The sequence below is a fragment of the Megascapheus bottae genome, chromosome 14 (genome assembly GCF_031878675.1).
Source record: "Megascapheus bottae isolate mThoBot1 chromosome 14, mThoBot2.hap1, whole genome shotgun sequence".
Taxonomy (NCBI): Eukaryota; Metazoa; Chordata; class Mammalia; order Rodentia; family Geomyidae; genus Megascapheus; species Megascapheus bottae.
Window position 1 is genome coordinate 5697806 of NC_143522.1, and position 15641 is coordinate 5713446.

Sequence of the window (15641 nt, forward strand, 5' to 3'; positions counted from 1 at the left end):
TGGCAGACCATTGCCTCTTAAATCTCTTTTCAGAGATCCTTGAGGCCGTCCCATTTGCTCTGGGTTAAGTACGCGGGGGGGGGGTATTTTCTTAGAAATAACCTACACGGAGAAGAATAATTCATGTCTTCGGGCACCATTCCTCCTTTTCACCGAGGTGCGCCCCAGGCTCGGGATCTGGGTCCCAAGGCTACAAGGGAAGAGTTGGGTTACGGGAAGCTCATCTCCCAGCCCTGGGATTGGTCGGTTCGCACTCCACTCACGCAGCCCTCGGCTCTGATTGGCCCTGGCGGCACCCCCTCAGCCCGCGACTACTTAGTGTGCCGGGGCGGCGCGATCAGGTCCTCCAGCTCGGCTCGCGGTCTGGGGCTGGTCTGAGGTCGTTCTTCGGCCCACGGCTCTGCATCGCGGACGCCAGGAAGTCCCCGAGTCCGAGCGGGTAGGAAGCATCCTAGGGAAAAGCCTCTCTCTCCCTTCCTCTTTCCCCGTGTCGTCTTTCCCGTGCTCAATAAACTTCCGCCTCCCAGGGGCTGTTGCAGCGGCGGATCGGGAGAGGCCGGGCATCAAACTCCGGCCCTGGCCGGGGAGGGGGGGGTGCAGGGGGCGGGGGGTGTCTCTTGGAGCGTCGGCGGAGACAGCGCTCAGGAAGAGACCGGCCTGCCCGGAGCCACGCTGGCACCGATGCCATTGTGTGATCGCGCCGCGGGGCTGCAGCCGCACGGCCGGGTGAGGCTGGAGGGGCTGAGCAGCGGCGGCGGCGGCAGCAGCGACTACGCTTAAAAAGTAGCAGGAGTTTGCCTAGCGGCTCCCCGGTGCGGCTGCGCCCCGGGGCCGCGGACCCGAGCTGGCCTGGGCGCTTGTCCCCGGAGCACTGAAGAAAGCGGCGTCGCCCGGAGATGGCCCTGCCGGGCGTGGGGAGCCGCGCTGCACTCGCGCCCCCTCAGCCTCCGGCCTTCGGGCGGTAGAGGGCGGCCTACGCCTGCGTGCGAGCCCGGGCTGGCGCCCGCGTGGATAAACGCTGCCCGGCTGGAACTCTTGAGGTTCTTCCCTGTAGTCCGCGCGGCTCAGCCTGGCGTGGGATGCTGCGGCTCGGCGTCCACCCGGAGCGGGGGAAGGGGGCGGGGAGGAGCCTGGGCACATGCCGGGGTCGCCGGAGGAGGCCTCGGCTGGCGCATGCGCGCTCTCCACCACAAGCCTGGAACGCTGAGGGGCGCGCGCCCCTACCCGCGCGCGCTCGCGCGCCCACTCGCTCCCGCGGGCCGAGGCTTCCCCGCCTGCGCTCGGGGTCGGAGCCACTCCGGTGCATGCGCGCGCGCGCCTTGTCTCCGGCCGACTCGAGTGGCCGGGTTTCCTCGGCTCCGGGCCCCCGCCGCCCCCTCCCGGCGGCTCCCTGCCAACCTGTCCCCTCCCTCTGCTCGCGGAATGGGGCCGGCGCTGCTCCGGGTCGCGCGCCCCGGACCCGGCTCGCGCTCGGTCTCCGGCTGTCAGCGGCTGCCCGGCTCGCGGCGCCTCGCGATCTCCCTCAGTCAGTGGCGCCCCTAGCTCCGTTAAGCGGCGGCCGTGGTTCCTGTTTCCGTTCCTCCGTCTCCCCTCGGCCGGGAGTAGCATCCTCCGCCCGGTTCCCCTCCCGCTTCCCCGGCGCGGGGCAGCTGCGGCCGAGGGCTGTGGCCGCGGCGCTGGCGACGGGGAAACGGCGGCCACCGTCTCGCTCCCGCCTCGGGTAAGGGGGGCGTTGGGGAGCCGGGGCCCCGCGCGGGGAGCCCCGGGGGCTGGGGCCGGGCGAACGCGGGATCTGGGGAGGTTCCAAGGCTGTCGCTCCTCTCTTCCCCGGGCGAACCCGGGCCTGTTGCTGCAACTGCTGCCGCTGCTCCGGCGGCTCCGGGGAAAGTGGGGAGGGAGCCTCCGGGACGTTCCGGCGGGCGCGGGTGTCTCGGCGCGGCTCCCCCGGCGTGGGCTGCGGGGTGGCGGGCGGCCCTGGCCGGGGCGGCTGGGATGCGCGGGGCGCGGAGGGGCGCCAGCCCTGCCCCGCGGCGGAGGCGCGGAGCGAGGCGGGGGCCGGAGGGATGGGGCGGGGGTGGGAGGTGTCCTTCCTGCCGCTCGGCTCCCCGCACCTATCTTTCCTCTGGCTGCCGGCTGCGCCACCCCAGAGTCACGGACCGTGGGGAGGAGGGCGCCCGTGGGCTGTGGGGTTTGGATGAGGGCTCCATGGATTAGAAATCTGGGAGTGAACCTCAGGAAGATCGGCTCCCCGCGAGGGGCCAGTGCAGGGGCAGTTCATGGTGAGGGCGCCTCCCTTCCCTCTCCCCGCAGGGATGTGCGGGTGAGGAGGAGCTTTGGGGTGTCCAGAGTTAGCTGAGCAGGTGAAATGAGTTCCTATTTACTAGTTCCATAAGGCTGGTCCTGCCGGAGCGAGTGGGTCGAGTGCAGCACCTGTTCTTTTCTGGATGTGCGGATTGCGGTCTTCAGAGATGCTTCCTTTTTCTGAAGTTAAATGGCACCGTCATGGTTAGGGTTTATCTCTGGTGAGCTTTTTGCATTTTGCTCTTAAATTGAGGCCATGGGTTTAGAAAGAGGTGGTGATGCCTGCCTGCCCGCCCCTCTTCCTGTCTTCCTTCCTTCCTTCCTTTCCTTCCTTCCTTCCCTTCCCTTCCTTCCTTCCTTCCTTCCTTCCTTCCTTCCTTCCTTCCTTCCTTCCTTCCTTCCTTCCTTCCTTCCTTCTTCCCTTCCTTCCCTCCCCCTTCTCTCCCTCCCTCCCTCCTTTCTTCCTTATTTTTGAATTAACTTACACATTACTTAAGCCATTCTAAGAAGGTGGACTGCAAAGTTAGGCTTTTCAGCAAATACCGCCAAACCTCAAGGTTTCAGGGAACAAACGCAACCCAAGTTTTGTACCGTTAGAGTTAAACTTGTCATAAGTAACTGACTTAACTTTGGCTTTGCTCACTCTAAGCAGGTTACATTCTAGCTTTGTCTTGTTCTTTCTAGGGTGAAGTGCATGTTTATTTTCTTGGTTAAACCCCCGTTTCATATATACTCCTTATAAAGGAGATGTGAGATGTCATGTAGAATGTTAAGGAATTATATTCAGAAGTAGGAGAACATGTTGTTTTCCTTTTACTTAACATCTTAAAACCCTCTGCCAAATAAGGACTTGCACATTGCTATTCTTGTAAAATATAAAGTGTCCATAGAAACTCTTAATTGCCCGTACTTCTTGAACATTGTTACCCCTTGTAAATAAAAAACCCTCTTAATTAGAAACATTGTAGTGTTTCAAGAAATCCAACAATTTGAATTTGTGATTTAATAGGTTTTGGAATGTAAAAACATAGGGAATGAAATAGGCAGTTAAGGAACACACAGAGTGGTTTGGAGGCATGGCTTTTCCTTTTGCTACTCTATAAATTGAGAATTCTGTTTGAAGAGCTAAAAAGCTGGGATGAAACTTGCATAGATGGCAGAAACATGCAAGCATGAGCCTTTGATTGGATACTAAGTTGATATAAAGGATATCTTTCTACCTAGGATGGTGATTCAAAATTATTTATATGTGGCATGATAATAATTGCATTTTAAGGATGTTTTTAAATATAAGTAAAAAAATCACTTGAAATTGTTGTCCTGCAGCTGAGCAGGTGATCTGTAAATCAGTTAGAATCAAGAAAAGCAAGTCATTGTGATTACATTCTGAAATGTTTTGTTACAAATTTCATCCAGTCTCCCCCCCACAATTGTTATTAGTATGAGTTTCTTGTACAAGGTGTTTCAATTTGATGTGCTTGTGTATGCATTCACTAAACCTTGATCAGTCTCATCCCCTCCAACACTTTTTCTCATCCTCCTCCCCTGCAACCAGTTATTTTTAAGAAGTGTGAATGTCATTAAAAGTGGTGAATTTTGTTTGAAATTTGCTAGTGGGTTGGGAAACCTTGTGTTCCTTTTTTTTTTTTTTTAATTTTTTTTATTCAGTTATATTAGTAGGTTGGTCTGGAGGGGGAGCTAGTGCCAAAGCAAAGTGTATCTATCTTAAAAGCAGGTTGAACTTCTAAAACACATAAAACCAGATTTTTATGGCCAAGAAAAACATAAATCGTTGAGCAAAAGAGTAGACGAATTGATATGGGCACATATCTGTTTATACTTATGTGTGTTGTATATATTGTGTATTACAAATTAGTTTAAAATCATAATCTGAAATAGTAGAAGTGTTTGCTTATTGAATTTCTCATGCAAAATTTCTGAAAGAAATGTGTCCTAAAGCTTATCAATGTGATAATATTTAGTTAATTTTTCTTGAGCAGTGCACCAGAATGAAAGTGTTTTTGTATATTGTGTGTTAAGCTTTTCTTTATAAAATCTGTAAACGTAACAAAAACAAACATTTTAAGTAGATTCTTTTACTGGTGGGAATGTTACTTGTATAGGAAGGTAGGTATTTAGCAAAAGTACAGATACTATCAGTAAAGAAAGGGACCTTCTGGATATTTGGAGAGCAGTTAACCCCAGGTCACGTTTATTTTTTGTGGGGGTCCTTCCTGAGGCTTGAATTTAGGGCCCTGGATACTGTCTACCAGCTGAGTGTTTCTTTTGTCCAAGTCTACTGCGCTACCACTTGAACCATAGATCCATTTCTAGTTTTTTAGTGGTTAATTGGAGATGAATCTCATGCTCACGCATGAAATCCTGGATACTCAGGAGGCTGAGATCTGAGGATCACGGTTCATAGTCAGGGCAGGAACATCTGTAAGGCTCTAATCTCCAAATAATTATCTGAAAACTGGAAGTAGAGCTGTGACTCAAAGTGGTGGAGCACTAGCTTTGAGCAACAGAGTCCAGGGACAGTGTCCAGGCCCTGAGTTCAAGCCCTACTTCTGATTAAAGAAAAGGAAAAAAAAAGAATATTGTGGACTTTCTTGCCTGGGTTGGCTTTGAATTGCAACTCTTAGATCTCAGCCTCCTAAGAAGCTAAGATTATAACCCTGAACCACTGGCACTGGGCCGAAGGTCATTTCTTAACTACTATCTGATATAATGCAGTGAGCAAATGAGTCCAGCTGACTTGCTACTTGAACTTTGTTCTTTTGAATATGAAGCAGTTATTTGTGGTCTGTGGCACTTTATCTAAATATATAAATTGTAGTCAGGCATGTTTGTTGATTTACTTCTGACCATTTTTGTATTCTTTAAATTTAAGCCTAGAATAGATAATGATGTACATATTAAAATAAGTAAAAATTCGCTTCTCTGAGAGGTTTGCTGTTTTGTTATTCATAGCTCTCCATTATGTATAGAACCTCAGTGATGCTAAATTTAAAAAAAGATTTTTTTTTTTTTGCTAGTTCTGGGACTTGAACTCAGGGCCCAGGTACTGTCCTTGCATGTACTACCACTTGATCTACAGCACCACTTCTGGCTTTTTCTGTGTATGTGGTACTGAGAAATTGAACCCAGGGCTTCATTATACTAGGCAAGCTCTCTACCACTAGGCCATGCTCTCCCCGCCCCCCCCCCCATACTTTTTTTTTACTTTAAAATTTTTATTCTTTTACATACTCATTCTGGGACTTGAATTCAGGGTCTGGGTGCTGTTTTTGAGCTTTTGTGCTCAAGGCTAGTGTGTTCTACCATGTGAGCCATTGCTCTACTTCTGGCTTTTTGCTAGTTAATTGGAGATAAGAATCTTACTTTCCTATCTGGGCTGGCTTTGAAGTACAAGCCTCAGATCTCAGCTTCCTAAATAGCTAGAATTACAGATATTAGCACCTGGGTAGATTTTTTTTTTTTTTTTTGGTGCGTCATGGGGTTTGAACTCGGCTTAAGCGCTGTCGGTCCCTGAGCTCTTCAGCTCAAGGCTACTGCCCTACCCCTGGGCCTGGGTGCTGTCCCTGAGCTCTTCTGCTCAAGGCTGCCACCATACCCTTGAGCCAAGCCCCATTTCCCATTTTGTAGAGGTTAATTGGCGATAAGAGTCTCAGGTCCTTTTGTGCCTGGGCTGGCTTTGAACCTTGATCTTCAGATCCCAGCCTCCTGAGTAGCTTGGATTACAGGCATGCGCCACCACACCCAGCTTCTATTTAAACCATATATTATAATGAATTGCAGTTTGAGTTGTTTTAAAATTGTAGCTCATTATCATGTGACACACATCTGAAAACACAGATCTACACTTGATTTAAAGGGCCTTAAAAAAATACCTCCACAGAATATTAGTTTCAATATTCTTTTCTTTGGCCAGACCTGGGGCTTGAAGTCAGCACTTGGGCACTGTCCTTGGGCTTTCTCAAGGCTAGCACTCTATCACTAAGCTACAGCACCACTTCAGGCTTTTTCTGTATGTGTGGTACCGAGGAATCGAACCCAGGGCTTTGTGCATGGTAGGCCAAATTCCCAGCCTGGAGATTCAATATTCTTTTATTATTTTGTTTTTTAGCTTCAATATTCTTAACCTTCCTTTCTCTACATTCTACTCTCTTGCCTACATCTCTTCTACCCCAGGTATTCATCACCAACTTCTAGTTTTCTCTTGAAAATAATTAGGAATCCAAGCAATAAAGTTAACCTTACTTATACAAGTCTCTAAAATATCATGGACACACTATCTACATAAATTCTATATGATACTGCACATTTTTCTTTTAGTGGAAGATGGGGCAAATAGGGCCTTTAGAATCCTGCCATGCATGTTAATATGAGTGTGTTCAGTACACTGAAAGAATTATATCGGGACAATTTTAAGTTTCTTTCAAGAAGACTTCATTGAACAAAACTTAAGACAACCAAAACAAAAATTAACTCTGTGCCTTGAACTTTGTAGAGCCCTTCTTCAATCCCTTTTTGTTTCAATCCATTTTTTATTTTTTAGATATGATCTGATAGTTTTTGCCCCTTTGGTCCTCAGACTGTGATCTTCTTACCTCTGCTTCCTAATTATCAGGGATTACAGTTCTGCATCACTATGACTATCCTCCATATATTACTTTAAAAAGTTTCTTTGTAATAATTTTGGCCAGAACATGGCAATATGGAGAAATGTTCCTTAAATGAGTTATTAATTCCTGTTAATAACTAGGACCAGAATAAATTTGCCTAGGAAGTAATTTTTGCAAACCATCAAACTGGGAACATATTTATGCTTATAAATGACCTGACTTTCTAAGCACTTTTACAAGTTTTAGTATAAGTGATAGCATTACTGATAAAAGATGGAAAAACCTACTTTGTAGCTTCTTTAGTATGTTCATTTCTACAACTTTGGGGCAATCATTGAAGAGAGAGAGAGAGAGACTGAGAACTAAGGATTTTAGTGGTTGATGAGAGTGCCTTATATGGAAATATGGATAATTTCTTCACTTTTTCTTTATATTCTACTTTCTTCTGGCTGTTTATTATCTTTCACCAACAATGGTAAAAAATGTGGGAACTGATTTCATCTTTATAGTATATATTTTCCTTAGTGTTTATAAAGTATGTCTAGATAAAACATTAGTTATTATGTTACAATATGTTATAATGATTTTATTTCCTTTTGAGACAAGAAGCAATATACCAGAAGAATATGAGATGTATAAGTTTTAATATGGTTATTGAAAATGATTTATAATCTTAGCCCTGAACAACTCTCCCCACCATCCTCCCCAATACCAGGAGTTGAGCTCAGGGTCTCACACTTTGGCTAGCTTTCTTGTTTACAGCTGGCACTCTATCACTTGAGCCATTCTCATATTTTGCTGATTAATTGGAAATGGAGTCTCACAGGTTTTTTTTTTTTTTTTCACCTGAGCTGGCTTTGAACCTTGATCTTTCAAGTTTCAGTCTCCTGAATGGCTAGGAATATAGGCATGAGCCTTTTTTTTTTTTAAGTTCTTTTTCAGGAACTGTCTAGGCTATAGGAAGGTGGTAATAGAAATTCTTGAGGTCAGCAGGCCCTTCCTTTGGCTTTGCAAATTAAGACTCAGCAGCATGAGGAATGGAAGCTTCCGGACTAGTCCTGACTGCTTCCTCTGACATAATCATAGACATTTAGGCCTCTATTAACTACAACTTATCTATTTACTCATTTTTTTTTAACCATAATTGGTTTGAACTCAGGGCTTCACACTTGTGAAGCAGGTTTTTGTGAAGCAGGTTTTTTCCTTTCCAGGCCACGTTCTCAACTTTTTCTGCTTTAATTATTATTGAGATAGGGTCTCACTTTTATGTCTGGTCTGACTTTGATTGTGATTGTTTATTAATACTAAGTAGATGAGATGACTACTAAGTAGATGAGATGACAAGAGTTTAAGTATCATCCATGGCTTTTTATTTATTGAGATGGAGTCTTGTAAATTTTTTGCTTGAGCTCACTTGCTCAATCTCTCCCTGACTTTCTTCCTCCTTCCTTCTTTCCTTCCTTTTCCTTCCTTCATTTCTTCCTCCCTTCCTCCCTCCCTTCCTCCCTTTCTCTTTCCCTTTCCCTTTCCCTTCCCTTTCCTTTTCCCTTCCCTTTCCTTCCCTTTCCCTTCCCTTTCCCCTCTCCCTTGTCTTTCCCCTTCCCCTTCCTGCTTTTTTGGTGGTTAATTTGAGTTATGAGTGTCATGGACTTTCCTGCCAGAGATGGCTTCCAACCTCAGTTCTCAGATCTCAGCCTCCTGAATAGCTAGGATTACAGGTGTGAACCACCATTACAGTGGAAATAAAGTGATAGGAATTGTAGAAATATACATGTAAGAAAAATGAACACAATTCCTACTAAAATACACCTTTATCATTATTTCATTTTAGGTTCTAACTGTACTGCTCTAAACCTCTGCAAATAGTTACAGAATAAAGGAAGTTCTTTTATCTGTTCCCTGTCTAATAAAACTGCTTCAAAACAGATTTCTTTGGTGATTTCCTTTTCATTATATATTTGAGCCTTTATATTGTAAAGACTAATAGAATCCTTTTATTAGGAGAAATTAGTTCTAATTTCATACTATCACATTTCATTAATTCATTTTTGGCTTTTTTTAAAGTATATTTAGATATTTTCAACTTCTTTAGCATTGATAACATAATATCATTTACTCACTTACAAATTAAAAATAAGATCAGACATCTCTTATTCTACTCACAACTGATAACCTACAGGAGATATGGAATTGATATGTCTAATATTTGAATCTTAAAAATAAGCAAGACTATCTCCTTTTGTGCATGAGAGTTCTAGAATTTATTCATCTCCCACTGAAACTTTGTACCCTGTAACCAATATCTCTCTGTTTCTCTTCTGCTTCTACTTCCTGGAAATAACCATTGTATATTTTGTTTCTGTGAGTTTGCTTTTCAGAGTTCAACATGTAAGTGAGATTATACAATATTTGTCTTTCTGTGTCTTGTTTATTTCACCCAACATAATATTCTCCACATTCATCCAAATTACCCTTTTAGGACTTTTCCCAAGTAGGCCTGAGAATTAAGTTAATGCAAGCTAGATCAACAGAATAAAAAATCACAGATTTATTTAATACAGGATTTATCTGTCACTGAAACCCTCTAGGGAAGTACAGACACAAGACATAGTTCAACCTAGATAGTCTGTTGAACAAAAACAGTTAAGTTGTGACAAAGCAACTCAATTACATGCAGAGGCTTAAGTGATCAAGAGGTATTTGAGCTAGTCTGCAAACAGTACTCTTGAGCTCTACTTCCTATCTTGGGTAAGAATGTTGGTTTCCTTTTTGTACGGGAAGGGCATTTTTCACATAGGAATTTCATCTGCTTTTTAGAAACATGGAGGTCAGAATGATCCTTCCCTCCCTTCCTTCCTTCCTTCCTTCCTTCCTTCCTTCCTTCCTTCCTTCCTTCCTTCCTTCTTTCTCTTTCTCTCTTTCTTTCTTTCTTTCTTTCTTTCTTTCTTTCTTTCTTTCTTTCTTCTCTCTCTCTCTCTCTCTCTCTCTCTCTCTCTCTTTGTTTCTTTCTTTCTTTCTTTCTTTCTTTCTTTCTTTCTTTCTTTCTTTCTGCAGTACAACTAGCACAGTAATGCAGAGCCACACCTCCAACCACAGAATGATTTTCTTGCACCTTTTTTTTTTTCATGTGTCTTTAAATCAAAATTGTCTTATGCCAGAATACTTTTTTTTTTTTTTTGCCAGTTCTGGGCCTGAGCTCAGGGCCTGAGCACTGTCCTTGGATTTTCTCAAGGCTAGAGCTGTACCACATGAGCCTCAGCACCACTTCTGGCATTTTTTCAATGTATGTGGTGCCGAGGAATCGAACCCCGGTCTTCTTGTATGCCAGGCAAGCACTGTACAACTAGGCCAAACTCCTGGCCCAGAATACTTTTTTTTTTAAAACTCCTTCAACAGCATTTCTTTTTGTTTTTTTTTTTTTTAAGGCTGAGTAAAATTCCATTTTACACACATATATACATACTTACACACACAAACATATATATATATATATGTGTATATATATATATGTACTTCTGACTCTCAACATCCTTACATTCAACAGAGAACTAAGTACTCAGTGGTAAAATGGTTGGCTAGCATGCGAAGGCCTTAGTTTGATCTATAGTACCCTACAAACGAAGCTAAAACAACACCCCACCCCCAACAAATGTAACTGAACATGTATAGACTTTCTTGTTATTATCCCTTACTATGTTGTATTTATATAGCATTTACATTGAATTATGTATTATAAATGATCCAGACATCATTTAAAATATGTAGTAGTATCACATGTATGGATTATAGGAAAATACTATCCCTTTTTGTATATGGGACTTGGATATCTGTGATTTTAGTTATCTGTGAAGTGTGTGTGTGTGTGTGTGTGTGTCCTCGAATCAGTTTAACCAATCTACCACAGATATCGATGGGAGGACTGTGCTATAGATTTTACTCATTTATCCTTTTATTTGCACACTAAATGTTCTCTATCTTCTTGTCAGTAAATATTGGGATACAGGTAGCTCATGGACATGCTCACTTTCATTTCCTATGGATGTAAAACCAGAAGTGGGATTGCTGGAACATACGTGGTGGTTCTGTTTTGAAACTCCTTTGTAGGAGTTTTCCTTACTAGCTAGCTGTAGGAATTTTATCTCCTCATCAACCATGGTGCAGGGGTTTGCATGTCTTCATAGTCTTGCCAATACTTGTTACTGTCTTTTGGTTTTATGTGAGTGTGGTCACTTGGAAAATGACTCCCTTCCTTTTCCCTTTGTGCTTGCTAAGTGGATGGCATTTTACTATTAGAGCTATGCTTCTGTTTCTTTTTGCTATGGTTATTCCCCACCCCGCTCCCCATCCTCAGGCTTGATCTCAGTCCTTCTATTTTATGCTTCCTGCCATATCTGGGGTAACAGATGCATGCCACCATACCTAGCCTTTTCTGTGAAGATGAGATTTTACAAACATTATTATTATTATTTTCTTGCCCAGATTGGACTACAGCTGTTACCCTCCCAGTCTCAGCCTTTCAAGTAGCTGTGGTAACAAGCATAAGCCATCATATCCAGCTATTGCCTCAGATGGGGTCTTGCATAATTTTTGCACAGCCACCCTTGTACTGTAAACCTCTTGATCTCCTCTTGAATAACTAGTATTACATTGGTGCCTGACATTAAAAAAATATTTTTTAGAGACAGTGTCTCTCTGTGTAGTTCAGGATGTCCTCAGACTGAACAGTCTTTCATCCTCAGATGGGATTCTAGTCTTAGTCTACCTTTCCAGCTTGAGTGATGAGTTTTATGGTACCTAACATCAATTAAGTGAGAAGGGATAGCTCAGCATGGCAGTACACACACTGGCTGTACATGCTAGCAAAAGATCAGTAATAGTTTACACAACTGTGAAAATTAGAAGTTAAGAAAGTTAAGATATGCCAGGTGCTTCTGCCTGTACTCCTACTTACATGGCAGGACTGAGCATGGGAAGATTTTGGGACAGAAAGGTTCATGATACCCCTTTTCAACCTGTAGTTGGGCCTAGTGGGGTGGTATACAGTGGTCATCACAAGCTAGGTGGGAGGCTGAGATTAGGAGGATTGGTGCTTCTGTGCCACCTTGAGCTGAAAAGTCTGCAAGGTTCTGTCCCAATGCAGACAGGCTGGATATGGTGGTATGAGCCTGTCCTTTGAGTTACAACAGAAGTTGGAAATTGGTAGGTCATGGTATATGTTCTAGCAAGAGAATCAAGACCTGATTCAGAATAAACTACTGAAAAACAAGACTGGAGGTATGGCTTAAGTGGCAGAGCTCAAAGTCTCAAATTCAAAACCCAGTATTGCCAAAAAATCAAAATTAATTTATCTTGTGGGATCAGAAACAAACTCAGGGGATTTAAGTAGCTTGCCACGCTTATACATTTAGTGTCAGAGCCAACAGTCTTATTATACAAGTCTTCTGATTCCAAGTTCAAAGATTTTCCTATTTTATCCATCATTTAAATTACTAAATGCTAGGTCCATCCTGGAAAACAGCCCTCCTTGTTTTCTCTTTACCTGCAGGAAACCAGTAATTGCCTGGCTGTCAGTCACCTGACAGCCCTAGATAGCCTTGATCATGTCTCTCTGGGACAGTGAGAGGTTCCCTAGGCTCTGAGATCATTCCACATGCAATGTGGTCATGCCTCCTGCCTTCTCCTGTGTAATCTGGCTCAGCAGGAGCCCCCTTCTCTTATTCTATTTTTCTTTTCTTCCTTCCCTTCTGTCTCCATGTGTCTTCATCTTGTGGAGGCCTGCAGTTTTCTCTCCCCCAATAAACTCTTTTCTGCCTGAACCATGTGGCATGTTTCCTTTCCTTTCCAGCGAACCTAACACCTAACACTAAACAGGAATATGCTCAATGAAGTTAGGAAGCTGTAAAAGACTATGATCCCATTAATGTCAAATTTGTAGAAATAATGCAGTAGGAACAAAAAAAGCAGATCAGTGTGTATATATTTCTTTCTGAATCTAGAATTAAAGGTTTTGTCCACTATGGTTTTAATGTTAGCATACTCCTAAATCTCAAGACCTGTCTTCCACCTTGAGGGTAGTGAGCGGGGACCTTTGGAGGGTGATTAGGTGTTGAGGCAGAATTCTCTTAATGGGACTTAGTGCTCAAATAGAAGATGTTGGGGGAAACTTGTTCCTTCATGCCACGTGGGAGCACAGTGAGAAGGGAGCGCAGTGAGAAGGTACTATATATGAGGCAGAGCAGTCATTACTAGATCAGTCTGCTGAGCTTTGATTTTGGAATTCTTATTTCCCCAGAATTGGGATCAATACAGCCTGAACAGACTAAAAACCTGCTCTCACAGATGATTGAGCAGTAAACAAATTTGATACTGCCTGGAAGAATGTAGATGGCTGATTCTTGGGCTGAGGTGGATTTTCTTGAGTATATTCTTAGTTCATGTGTACAACTTTGAGAATCATAAATGTTAAATTAGAGATTGTTGAAGAAAATAAAGACACAGTAGAATAATTTTCTGAGGTAGTGTTTCAAATTATTTGAATTTTTGATGAAGTTGAAAAAAAGACTATGATATTTTAGGTTGTTTTTGTTGTTGTTTTGTTTTGAGAGAACTTTTAGATTTTGTACCAAACTGGCTCAAAATGGGCAGTTATTATTGTTATTGGCTTATATTGTTTTTCAAATAACAAAAGAAGATGTTTAGGTATTTTTAGGAATATTGCCCCAGGGGCAAAGCTGATTGGCAATATTCAGGTAACAAGCAAGGCAAAACATAATTCTGTAGGAATGTAGGTACATGTGTCCTTGCAACAAGAGTGAAAAACTGACTAACTAGGCTGGTGTCAGGTGTATGCCAAAGGGCTAATATGCATTTTCCATATAGCATGAAAAGCAAGGGCATTGAATAACAACCAGCTAAATTTAAAGCTCAGAGTGCTGTAATTTGACTCTTGGAAACCTTTTGGGCTTCTTTTATTACCTATAATTGTAGAAAATCTGGCTATAAAATGATTGAAACTTATTTTTACCCAACATTCTAGAATGTATAAGTGGTAACCCACAGAGCAAATGCTGTGGAGGAGGGGAATGGCAATGTAGCTATAAATATATTTTAATGATGGTGTCATTACAGCAGCATAAGAAAATTTGTTTCGTGCTTTACAGTTATACTTTCTGTACTTCTAATTTAGGTAAACCACTTTATAATAACCAGAAATATCCCCAAATCAATGTATTATTTAATGCATGAAGATTTGTCACTCCTGACAGTATTATAAAAATTGTGTTAAGACTTTAAAACACTTCCAGAAGTTGAATAGCAAAGCTTTCTATTCAGTGGAAGCATTCTAGGAATAAGCATAGCACTTTCTAAGGTAAATTTCTGTGGTAAGAATATTTCTTTCAATATATGCTATATCATTATACTTATATTAAAAATGACCCATGGAATTTGCAATGTATAGAAAGTAGCTAAATGCTAATTGTGTAACTGGAAAAATTTTAATGTGAAGATAAAGAGATAACTGGGTATGTATGTGATACACTCTTGTAATTTTAGCATTTGGGAGGTGGAAGCAGAAGGATTGAGAGTTTGGGACCAGCCTTGGCTACATATATATCTAAAAATTAAGGACTGAGGATATAGCCACTTGGTAGAACACTACAGTTCAAGCTCCAGTATGTTCTGTCTCTGTTTTCAAATTTTATCAGTGAACTTTTATTTATTCATTAAAAAAATTATTTATTTTGCCATTCCTGGAGATTGAGCTCAGGGCCTGGGCACTGTCCTTGGACACTTTTGTAGTCACAATGCTACTTTCAGCTTTTTCTTTATAGGTGGTACCAAGGAATTGAACCCAAGACTTCGTGCATGCTAGGTGAACCATTAGGCTATGCTCTGAATTTTTATTTTTATACGAAATAGGCTATTGTCAAGCAATATAGCCATTTGTAGGTTTAGAATTTTTATTTTTATCTTTTGGTTAGTCATGGGGTTTGAACTCAGGAACTCAGGGTGTGGATGCTGTCCCTGAGCTTTTTTACACAAGGCTAGTACTTTACCACTTTGAGCCACAATACAACTTCCAGTTTTCTGGTGGTTAATTGGAGAGAAGGATCTCATGGACTTTCCTGACCTGACTGGCTTTGGACTGTGATTCTCAGATCTCTACCTCCTGAGTAGCTAGGATTATAAGTGTGAGCCACCAGCACTCAGCATTATTATTATTATTTATAATATTGGACTTTCTTAAGGCTAGAGCTCTACCACTTGAGCCTCAGCACCACTTCCAGCTTTTTTTCTATGTATATGGTACCAAGGAATCGAATCTGGGTCTTCATGCATGCTAGGCAAGCATTCTACCACTAGGCCAAATTCCTAGCCCTGCGGCCTGACATTCTTATCTCCAGTCTGGTTACTACCGAAAAACAAGTGAAGCTCTGGCTGAAGTGGAGAGTGCTGTCCTTGTGCAAAGTTCCTTGGAAAATTTTTTCCTTTCAGTTATTGCTTTTAATCTTCATTAAGTAGGATCATTTAATATAAAGCTTAAAAATTATCTTTAAGAGGTTGTATAAAAGAGTTGCTATTTAATAGAGCAGTTCATGACTACACTGAATCTTGATCTGTTTGTACCATTGAAGTTAAACCCCATAAACTACAAGGTTTTTCCATTTCGGCAGTGGCTACAGGTATTGAGTTGAAGTCTTAAGTTATTTT

At 42.7% G+C, this 15641-nt stretch overlaps 1 protein-coding gene across 2 annotated transcripts in view; it reads left to right on the top strand.

Annotated features, from left to right (window-relative positions):
- The first annotated feature begins 341 nt into the window (after positions 1-341).
- Fut8 (fucosyltransferase 8) overlaps positions 342-15641 on the top strand; it is a 167888-nt gene continuing 152588 nt past the window's right edge. Inside the window, exon 1 of one of the 2 annotated variants that reach the window (XM_090344301.1) lies at positions 342-439. The gene's annotated coding sequence lies outside the window, so the exon portion shown is untranslated. Of the gene's footprint in view, positions 440-1458; positions 1721-15641 lie in introns of those variants that run through there. The other variant, XM_090344302.1, reaches the window with a different exon arrangement.